The sequence below is a fragment of the Nuphar pumila genome, chromosome 17, assembly GCF_984573655.1.
Source record: "Nuphar pumila chromosome 17, dmNupPumi1.hap1.1, whole genome shotgun sequence".
In the NCBI taxonomy this organism is placed as follows: Eukaryota; Viridiplantae; Streptophyta; class Magnoliopsida; order Nymphaeales; family Nymphaeaceae; genus Nuphar; species Nuphar pumila.
Window position 1 is genome coordinate 19,271,259 of NC_143265.1, and position 12,548 is coordinate 19,283,806.

Sequence of the window (12,548 nt, forward strand, 5' to 3'; positions counted from 1 at the left end):
ACTCGCTTGCACCACTGACTCGCTTGCACCACTGACTCGCTTGCACTCGCTTGCACCACTGACTCGCTTGCACCATTGACTCGCTTGCACTACCTATTTGTTTGCACTACTGATTCGCTTGCACTACTTACGCGTTTGCACTATGTACATACTTACATTGCTTACCTGTTTAACTGCATATCTGCTTTAAACTGCGTAACCTACTGAATTAAATGTACATAATTCCGTTTCCTTGTAGTCTCTCTTGTGCACCTACTAGTTTTTTTGCGAAACTAACCCATTCTATGGGTACAGGTGATGAATAGGTACTTCACGGGCGATGGCGCGATGGCAAGATGGCTTCAAGACTTTCTTCTTCCTGCTCTTAGCTCGCGTCTTGATGTTTTTGGGTCTTGTAACGGATTTTCCTTGGGACATCCGAATTTTGTACTTTTGGAACCTTCTTTTAATGAAAGTGCCTTTTTCAAGTAGCATGGGTTGTATGTTTTGGTTCTTCAGCTGACGTGCCCAAAGTGGTCAACTTGCTTTTCTAAAATTAACAAAAGGATGGTCTTCCGCTTATTTCTTAAACCAACTCTGTAATAAAGAGATTCTTTTAGTCTCTTGCCTGTTTTATGAAAGGTTCGAACGTTGAAATTTTGGGGCATTACAGAAACAGTATATACCTGTATTTTCTGATTTTACCCATTATATGTAATTTCCATTAGTATGTATATTTTTTTTTATATGTATATGTTTCTCATTATATGTATATATATATCTATATATATGTTTATATATTGTATATCTACCTATATGTATAAATATATATGTATATATATATATATATATAGATATATGTTATGAACATACATATATAAATATATATATATACTTATATACACATCTATATATATCCCTTCATGTGCATTGGTTATCACATATATTTTTCTTTTCTTTTTGTAAATATATCGTCATTATCATATATCATTCATCATAAATTCAAATATTTCTATGTCTACATATATATCTTCGTTGTATATAGTATATATACCCATTTTCTTGGTTATCTTGTACTAACTCTCATTTTGCAGGAAAATCTAGAAGATGTTGATTCCTTTGCTCCAATTCAATTTTCTTTTACTTTATGTTATTGTTATCATCGCAAAATTTTACTTTTGCAAATCAAACTGACCTTTGAAAAAGATTTTGAAAATAACTCGCCTCCGTTTTTAAAATGCGGGAAAATTCCGTAGAATGGGACTCGCCTGTCGGTACGAGGTTCAACCGTTCCTGCCACCTTTAACAGGGGTAATTGAACCAAGGATCAATCTTATGCTCTACTCTATTCAACTTGTCTAAATCATATTCTAATTTCTAAATGCACAAAGAATCAGGCATGTTCTATGAATTTTCAGAAAATGCACATTTTGAAAACATGATGTTTGCTTTGAATGATTGAAATATTTAGAAAATGTAAATCTTGGAAAATCGTGAATTAGGATTTGAAATGTACTTCTGAAAGAAATAAAAATCGATTTTGAGGAATCCTTGACATTTGGTGAAAATTGATTCTGAGAAACTGGGTTTCTCTGAATTTAAACTTTGAAATTGAAATTCTAACTTAGAAAATTTGAATTTGGAACTTGGGAAATACTTGAAATATTCTTTGGCAAATCCATATTTTGAGAAAATCGATTTTTGAATAAGACTTAGAAAGATTTTGATTTCTCTAACTTCAAACTTTGAAATTGACTGCATAACTTGGAAAATTGAGTTTATGAGCTTGAAAAACACTTGAAATATTCTTTGAAATTCAATGCTTTTGGGAAAATCGATTTTGCTATAAGACTTAGGAGATTTTGAGAAAATGAACTTCTTTGAATTGAGATTGGAATTGGCAAATGCATGAAATGAATGAATATGGATTTGAGGAATTGAGAAATACTTTTTGTATTTTGAGAAATGCAGTGCATTTTTGAAGTTAGCCTAAGAGTGTAGGCTGAATGTGGCTAATGTGAAGATCATAAATCTGGGTATCATTCATATTCTGACTATAGCCATAAATACTAATTCCACCAAGTTTATAAACTTCATAAAAGCTAGTGTATGTGCCATTCGTGTAGACCATAGTGAGTTTGAATATGCATGAATCATCATCCATCACACATTAACATTATTTAAAAAAATAAACTATATGCAATGCTGCCTAAGCTAAGCAGGAAATGTGAATTCTTATTCCAAAGTTTAATTACAAGTTACATCACTATTGAAATTTAAATACATGAAAAATAAAGTCTTCAATGTACCTGCAAAACTAGAAAACTTGGTTAATGAAAATATGTTGGCTTTTCTAGGTTTATCTAGTAATATCTAGAAATTACTGGATTTTGCTAGATATAAGCCTTTTCCATGATTTCCTAAAATCAAAATTGATAAAGTATGAAATAAAATTGAATAAATAAGGAATATAAGATATGAAATTTCGAAATTGTCGTCAAAATAACCAAAATACCCCTAATAACAAGACTATGGCCTTGAAATTAGGGTTTTCAGAAAGATATTTTGATAAAATGCAAGTTTTGAAATTTGAATGGAATAAACTAAGCTAAATATGATGTGACATGATTAAATATGTGAAAATTATGGTTAGGGATTTCGAAATTTAGGTCAAATGACCAAATTGCCCCTGATAGCAAGACTATGGCCTTGAAATCAGGGTTTTTAGAAATAGATTTTGGTAAAAACTTAGGTTTTATGCACTAAATGAAATCAAATGAGCACAAAATTAAACCTAAAGCATCCTAATATGATTATGAACATGATTAAACCCTAAAACTATATGCTTATGCATGAAAATCCAATAATATCACAAAAAACTGTGATTTTAGCAGTGTTTTTGGATCTTTCAGGAACCCAGTTTTGCAATTTTATTAATTCAGAGATCAAATGGATTCCAAAATCCATATAAATTGGTACCTGCACTTGTTATAACCTTAATGTCGAATTGGAATTATAAAAATAATTTTTTGACATTGAATTAATCCGAAAATTGCATTAAACCCTAAAAATATGCTATTTTTGACCTAATTCACCAACCAGTCTCAGTCCAAGACCTGAACTAGGGGTCAAATCTCCATGGAAATTTATGAAATTTCACAAGAACTAACTAAGAAAAAAAACAGAGATTTCCCAATTTACAGATCGGAAAAATCTTCTCTGATTAGGGAGAAACTCTTCCAGCAATCTGGGCTAAAATATATCACTTTTAACAGGGATTAAAACGGATACTTCAAATTGAAAATACAGACATAAATAGCAATTCTAAACAAAAATCTCTGACATTTTAGTGGTGAACAGTAAACAGAAAAATAACAATACTCACTTTTTACAGATCATGAATCAGATCTGTGGTTTGGGATTTATGACTAACACAAGTCTGATTAGGGTTTTGGTAAACCCTAATGAGTTTTAAATTTAAAAACAGATTCTCTGAAAGGGGAAAAATACTAAACTGTAATAAAAAAATCCGAAAATTTCACAGCTGACATATCTACTCAATGTGAATCCATAGAACTTTACAGATTTAAAATCGGATATAAGATGAGAGAAATATCATAACAGCAAGTTATCTTCTTGATTTTAACCACGATTTTAAAACTTTAAAAACCCGATTTGATGTCTGATTTTTTTGACAGGGTTCTCGAGATTCAAAACCTCTGATTTTTCTACATTAACTCAATAACTCATGCATGCACCACATATAAAAAAATCAGAAATAAACAATGAGAACTTCAATCCAAAATAACATTATCATTACTGTACTAAACCTAAAACTCACAGAAATTTAAGAAACTTGGAAAACCATGCATTAACTAATGTAAATCAATAAAATAAACCATAATACAGTAAATAAAAATTATTTATATGCTATAGAACGTAAAACAAACATGAATAAACCATGAAAATAAAATAAAAACAGGGAATCAATGGCTGGAATTTGATATCACCTTTAAAACATAGATTTAACCCATTAAAAGGGTAAATCATATATTTTATTGGTTAATAATGTAAAGAATCATATTAAAATCAATTCTAATGGATTAAAATCCCTATAAATCACCCAAAACAGGGTTAGATCACCTTCTTGGATCGTTCTTGCTGATTCTTGAGGTGAAACCATGGTTGAATCCATGAAATAGGAGGTATTAATGGCTAAAATTGATTTAAAACTATTAAAAACATGAAATAAAAGGTAAAAATTAAACAAAATAATTACCTTGAGGTGGCTGCAATGGAGGAAGGGTTGGAGAGGAGAGAGAAGTTCCAAGAATCCCAAGGAGAGCAAGTTGGAAAAATCGACCCCCCTATGGAGACTATTTATAGAATTTTTTTAGTTTTAAAAATTGGGAATTTTGAATTTTTTGGACTCTAACAAGGAGGGGCGATTTTTGGGTGGAAAGACCTAACTACCCCTAGCCTAAATTATCTAAACTAGTGCCTAATTAACCCCTAGACTTTCCTAAAAAATCCCCAAATGTAATGCCACTTGGCATTTTCTACATTTGGCTTTTTAAAACACCTTTAAAAACCTTTAAAAACACTAGTTTTAAAAACTAACTTTCAAAAATGAGTTTTTCAAAAATGGTTTTGACTCTTCTAAACCTCTAACACTAACCAAGACATCAACTAACCATAGTCTAGCCCTGACTGACTCGAATATGGCACCACCCCGAGTGGGCCCTACTTGAGTTTTTCAAAAAGCGATTTTAAAACTTGAAATTGAAGGAGTTTTCAAAAGGATTTTCAAAGACAAACTTCAAAGTTATAATTTTTAAAATGGCATAGGGTCCTAACTAGGTTAGAACTCCTCTGGATATGGTGCCAACTGAGTGGACCCACATCGAATTTTGAAGAATTTTGAAATAAACACTGAAAATGGCTTTGAAAAAGGGTTAAAATCGACATTTGGAATTCAAGATCTTTGAAAATAGGGTCTCAAGCGAACTGAAACTCCGAGTTAGAGTCCTGAACTCTTAGGACTCCGAGATTTTAAATTTTAGAATTCAAATATAAAATTTTTTGAAAGATTTTACCAAGAAATGATGAAATAAATCAGAAAACACAGTCAGGGTTAGACTCCTAACTCGACCGAACTCTAAAATAGAGTTTTGAACTAACTAGACTCTGTAAAATGACCTAAATTTTGACAATAATAAAAAAAGACTGAAAATGGAAGTAAAACAGATTTCAAAACAGATTCCTGACTGGATTATGACTCTGGGACAGAGTCCTGATCGGACTGAAACTTTCAAAACTTTGAGAAATTTGATGAATAGAGGAATTCAGAAGCGACACCACCTCAATGGGTCTCATCTGTGAATTGAAATCGATTAAAATTTGAATTTGAAATGAATCCAGATTGTTTCCTTGAGAAAATATTTCGAAATATAAAGTCCTGGGGTTGGAAAATGACAGAGTATTGAATAAAAACCCAGGTTTTGAAATTGATTTTGAAATAAAAGCTTTAAAATTCAAATCTGGATTTAATGTTTTGAAATAGGAGTGCTGGATCTCGAAAATGAAATGCAATGACATGCAATGCTATGCAATGTGATGGAATGATATGCAGAATACATGCAATGATATGCAATGACACATGAAATGGACAAACACTGGATGAGGGTGAAAATTTGGGGTGTTTACAGATGCCCCTCTTTGCTGCTAAGCCGGTTAGAAGCCGAGCTTAGTGGCAAAGAAAATACACTAAATTTGGATTATAAAAATGCCCCAGTTAGATGAATCTGACTGGGTATGAAAGAATTAGTTCAAGTGATGATGGTAGATATGAAATGGAGAATAAGGATAAAATTTTATTTCAAAAGAAAGTAAGATTCAGGTTTTGCCCTTAACCTGGATGGGACGAAAAATACCTCACATGGAACGAAGCTCAGGCTTAACCTTTAACTTGATTGGGACATGAAATACCTCATCAAAGTGAGGCTTAGGTTTGTACCCTCGACCTGATTGGGCAGAAAATGGATGGAATCCTCGAAAGAAGAGACTGTGATGGAACCTTCGGATTTCCGCACAATGAATCCGATAGGGTTTTTGCAAAAGAAAGGAAATTGGGGTCCCTAAAGTTTGAAAAGGGATTGATTTTGGGCGTCTCATTGCTGAGACTAATTAACTTTTAAAATTGCCTTTTACTGGAATTGGTGGCTTAACCTCAAGCCGAAATTGGACTGTCTATGGTGGGACAGTGGGGACACAGGGAAGTGTGCGAATCTGAGAGCCCGTGCGCTCAGATTATACCAAAGAAGGGAAGGAATCTTGAAAACTCCCGTTATCAAGTCCTTAAAAGGATGGTGTCAGGATGCGCCAAAGATGAACCTCAAGCTCTCGCTTCATGCCAGGATAGCTAGAAAATATTGTCCAAATGTTGAAAATTGTTGTTGATTCAAAATAATTGAAACTGATGCACATTTTTTGAAAGTATTCCTTCTTTTCTACCTGAAGTATTACCTCCAACTGGGCTTAACTCTGTAGAATCAAGATTCGAATTCAAATTGCTTGCGATTGACTTTCTTTCAAGGAAGCTATCAATTTCCTTGATATGGACGGGAAAGAAAGTATTTTTGAAATTGCGAGGGCTATTGGTGAAAGAATATTGATAAAAGAATTTCACAAAATTAAAGAAAATTCTTGATAGATTTGGCAGTCTGATATCTTGGGATTCTTTTCTCATGATGATCTTTCTGCACTCTCTTTTTAGCAGATTGGAGCTCTCTTGGATTTTTCGGGAATTACATCATCCTTCATTTTGGAGATGTCCTGACTTGTCTCTCTCTTTTTTTTTTCCAGAAGGGTACGTCACAAACTCCTTCATCTCAGAGATGTTCCGATCCTTCTTTTCTCTCAGGGATTATCTTGATAGTTATTGGCTCTTTGGTAGGAAATCTCTTGATGATAGCAGAAATTAAATACCTTTTAGGGTTTGTCGGTAGGCTCATCACACTCGCCTTCATCTTGACGGTGATCTGAACTTTCCCTGGAAGGATCCGTCACAAACACTGTCATCTTGGAGATGATCCAAATCTTCTTTGGCCCCGGGGGTCGACTCGCTTAATTCGCCTTCATCTTGACGACAATTGAGAGATCCCTTTTGCAGATATTTAATTATAGCTTAGGTGATTGAGGAGATATGAAAATTGAGTGGATTTTTCTGTATCACCCAGGATATTTCGACTGCTTTATTTTTCAAGAATGGTCTTTAAAAATGTGCCATTGACTGCGATCAATATCAATCACTCATGGCTTTGCAACAACATTGAATTCTCTTTGCTGGCCATATCGCGGATTTATTCTTCATCCTTTTGGTTGGCCAATAGAAAGATTTTGAATTTTGAATCCTTTTTCGCGAAAGCATTGCCCTTTCGGAAGTAATAGTGGAGGTATTCTGAAGTAATAATTTTGTGCAATAAAGATTTTTGAAATCAACAAATATTTAATGACAAATTGGCAAAACTTTCTTAAAATCCTTTTGTGAAAGCGAGCATTTGAAGCACAACGCAACACATCCATGACAAAAATTCTCTTCTCCTTTCCCCAAAGGAAAAGATTCAGAAATTAGAATTTGGGAATTACTCCTCTCTTCCCTGAAGAGGTGTTTGCAAAACGAACTTTCGAAGAGAAATTAAGCTTTCGTCAAAACTTCCTAACATTAGGCTTCTCTTATGAAAAGGGGGCCGAAATTGGTGAGATTGGTAAATTGGTCATGAAGGAACGAGTTCATCACACTCTCCCTGAAAAGAGGGTCCTTCATGATGAAATGGCCTAGTCTGAAATTATGGGGCCACAAGGAAGGCAAGTCTCCGTCGAGTCTCTCCCTATAAAAAGGGTTCTTTGTGTGAAATTTGGAATTTTGTTTTGCAAACGGTTCACAAAGGCACGAGTCCCTTCAAACTCTCCTTAAAAAGGGGCTAAGTGAACGAATTGGATAGCATGCGAAAAGAGCGAGCTCCCTCGAACTCTCCCTATAAAAAGGGTCTCTCGCAAGAGATTTTTTTTTTTTTTTTTTTGGAATTGGGTATTGGGTGACCAAAAGGTCGAAATTTAGAATTTTGAATTTTGAATTTTTGAAATTGGAATTTTGATATTTGAAATTAGAAATTGGAAGTTTGGAATTTGATATTCGGAAATTGGAAATTAGAAATTGGGAATTTTTGGAATTTGGAAATTGATATTTAGAAATTGGAAATTAGAAATTTGGAATTTTGGAATTTGGAAATTGATATTTGGAAATTGGAAATTAGAATTTTGGAATTTTGGAATTTTGGAATTTTGGAATTTTGGAATTTGGAAATTGGAAATTAGAATTTTGGAATTTTGGAATTTGGAAATTGATATTTGGAAATTGGAAATTAGAAATTGAGAATTTGATGAGTGATCAGCGCGAAGACTGAACTCAAGAGGTCGACTGACATGACCATTCAGTGGAACACTAACACGAGTGCTCGATTTTGAAAGGATACCGGTATGCATACCGGTTTAAAAATGTACCAGTTTGGATACTGGATTTTGGTTCAGTTCTGGTGATTGTCTTTCAATCTTGAATCGTTAGGAATTGTGATGGGATTGATAGTTGAAATCTCAATACTGACCAGATCGTTATTAATGCGATTGTATGCAAATGAATGCAAATTAATGCACATGAATGCACAAGTGCGTGAAATGAGAGATTTGTTTATCCTGCCTGCATCAGGGTATTTGTAGATAAAAACAAAATTTTAAAATGCCCCAGTGTAACTGGGAAAAAGAATTTTGATCATTATTGAAGAAAATTTGGAAGAATTACAAAGAATAGGAAATTGTTCAAGTATAGAATTTTTTCAAATGTCGAGCATTGATGGGATCTGGTAATTCTATTCCATCAGCATTGATGAGCCGATATGAATTGCGTGGTAGTGCCTCTTTGACAACATAAGGACCTTCCCAATTTGGCGACCATTTGCCACCTGGGCGGTGCCTGAGATAAGTTGTTGATCTGAGCACTAGATCATTGACCCGAAATTTTCTCTCAATGACAGATTTTGCATATTGTCGGGCTATCCTCTGGCGATAGGATTGAGCATGCTCTGCTGCTCTGAGCCTTCTTTCATCGAGCAAATCAAGTTGTACCAGTTGCTGTTGTTGATACTGATCAAGAGGTAATTCTAGAAGTGATGCAAATTTCAAAGCAGGTTTCTGAACATGTAGAGGCAGTACTACTTCAGTTCCGTAGACAAGTTCTGATGGAGTAGCATTCGTTGGAGTTTGAATGGTGGTTCTATATGCCCACAACGCATCATGAATCTTTTCATGCCAGTCACGGCCTGTTTCCAAGGTTCGCTCTAGGATTCAGATCAGAATCTTGTTGGTGGCCTCTGCCTGACCATTCCCTTGAGGATAATAAGGAGCGGAAAAATGATGATGAATTTTGAACTTTGAACAGAATGTCCTCATTCTCTCATTCTTGAAATGACTGTCATTATCCGACACAATATCATGCGGTATACCGAAACGGCAAAGGATATTCTTATGGATGAAAGAAACCACGTGTCGACCTTCTACTGTGCGTAGAGTGACTGCTTCTACCCATTTAGTAAAGTATTCTGTTGCGGCAAGAAAATATTTATGACCATTGGAGGCTGAAGGAGTGATGGGGCCTACAACATCGAAATCCCACATGGAAAATGGCCATGGCGAGACGGCAGATTGCAAGTATGTCGCTGGCGCATGAATGGAAGGCGCATGCATCTGACATTGAACGCACTTCTTCACAAAACGATAGCAATCTTGTTGCATAGTTTTTCAATAATATCCTGCTCGGATGATTTGTTTGACGAGAGTCTGATAGCCGACATGACCACCGCAAATGCCTTCATGTGCTTCTTGCACAACTTCTTCGGCTTCTTCTTCGTCCAAACATCTAGAATACTCAGAACTGAATCCACGACAATAAAGGACGTCGGCAAGAATAAAATATCGAGCAGACATGCGTTGAATTGCTCGCTGCTCTCTCTTTGCTAATTCTGACGGAAATTCGCCAGTTTTAATGAAATTCTTGATATCATGATACCAGGGCTTCTTCTTTTGCTCAGCATGGTTTATCTGCTCTACTGGGACGAAAGCGGGTTGATCAAGTCTGGCAATTTCAAATGAGCGGCAAGATTCTCCACTCCTGAAAGACATGATGGATCCCAGATTAGCTAAACTGTCTGCAACTTGATTGAAATCTCTCTTGATATGGAAAAGTTGGAATTCTTCGAATTTGTTGGCAAGAGCTGAGACAATCTTCTGGTAAGGAAGTAATTTCTAATCTTTCACTTGCCATTCGGCCAGAACTTGATTGACGACGAGCAAGGAGTCGCCATAAGCATGCACTCTTTTGACATTGAAGTCCTGTAGAATCTTCAGACCTTGTATCAAAGCTTCATACTCGGCCATATTATGAGTGCACTGAAAATCCAGTTTAAGAGAAAAGGGAATAATCTCCTTCTCTGGTGTAATTAGTAGAATTCCGATTCCTATGCCTGCCATATTCTTGGAACCGTCGGAGAATAAATTCCAAATTGGGGATTGTTGAATATTCCAGATCCGCTCATCGGGGAAATCATCCTCAGCTTTAACATCCTCTGCTAGAGGAAAATCTGCTAATTGGTCTGCAATTGCTTGGCCTTTGATAGATTGCTGAGAGACATATTCCAAGTCGTATTGCATTAATAGGACTTGCCATTTGGTTATTCGTCCGCTGAGGAATGGTTGTTCAAGAATGTACTTGAGAGGATTTAATTTAGATAGAATCTTGACTTCAGACGCCAATAGATAATGTCTCGATTTCTGACACATCCATACTAGAGCTAAACACGTCTTCTCTATCTGAGAGTATTTCTTCTCGTAATCAATTAAGGTCTTGCTCACATAGTAAATGGCATGTTCTATCAAGCTGCCTTCTTCGTATTGCGCCAAGAATCCGCCGCAAGCAACTTGATTAACTGAAATGTATAGCAATAGGGGTTTCCCTAATTCTGGCGGCTTTAAAACAGGAGGATTGAGAAGATATTTCTTGATGCGATCAAACGACTGCTGACACTCTGACCCCCATTCGAACCTCACTCCTTTTCTGAGTAGATGATTGAAAGGCTCACATCTCATGGCCAAATTAGAAATGAATCGCCGAATTGATTGCATGCGTCCTTGAAGGCTACGAAATTCTTTGAGATTAGTCGGGGGTGGCATGCCAATGATAGCTTTGGCCTTAGCGGGATCCATTTCTATCCCCTTCTTGCTGACCAAGAAGCCTAGCAACTTGCCTGATTCGACTCCAAAGACACATTTTTGTGGATTGAGTCTTAGCTTGTAAAGAATGAGTCTCTTGAAAACTTGATTAAGAGCTTCGATGTGATCTTCCTCTTCTTTGGATTTCACCAGAATATCATCGACATATGCATCCATAGTCTTGTGCATCTGATCATGGAATATAACGGCCATAGCGCGCTGATAAGTGGCTCCAGCATTCTTGAGCCCAAAAGGCATGACTGTATAACAGAAAGTGCCCCATGGCGTAGTGAAGGATGTTTTGGATTGGTCATGAGCGGCCAATTTGATTTGATTATATCCGGAGTATCCGTCCATGAAGGAGAACATGGCATGCCCAGCCGTGCTATCGACTAGGAGATCAATGTTTGGGTGCGGATAGTCATCCTTCGGAGTGGCTTTATTGAGATCACGGAAGTCGATACAGATTCAAACTTTACCATTCTTTTTAGGAACTGCTACGATATTCACCAACCAATCCGGGTAATCAATTGCTCGAATGAATCCTGCTTTAAGCAGATTCTCAAGTCCTTCCTTGACCTGTTGCTCGATTCGAGGATCCATTTTTCTCAACTTCTGCTTGACTGGTTTCGCCTCAGGCTTCAGAACGAGGCGATGTTTCACCAATTTCGGATCTAAACCTGGCATATCCTCATAAGTCCATGCGAATACTTCTTCATGCTGCTTGAGGAAATTAGTGAGCCTTTCTTTCTCTCCTGAGCTCAAACCACTGCCAATCTTGAGAATTCTAGGATCGTCTTCTGATCCGATATTGATATCCTCAGTCGGGTCTTGAACTAAGGATGATGGCTCATCTTGCTTCTGAACCGATGCAAATTCTGGCAGTTCCTGAAGAGCTGAATCGAACTCTGTGGATTCTTCTGACTGCTTTGCAGTCTGACTACATTCTGTTCTTATTTTGACCTGATGAATTATTGCTGATTTCGAACAAGCTTTTGGATTAAAGACGAGCTTCTTGATAGATCGGGAAGACATTCTGAAAATTGGAGGATAAATTGATTTAGGGAAATTGCTCATCATGAAATAAATTGCTTTTATTGAAAATAATTGGAAAGATAAAAGAGCAAAATGATTTCAATTTTGTGAAGATTTAATATTGAGGAGTAAAGAGACAAATGGCACCAAGATAGACAAAGGAAACTGGCAACTTTATTGAAAGATAGAATTAATCAAAATGACAATGATGAGAA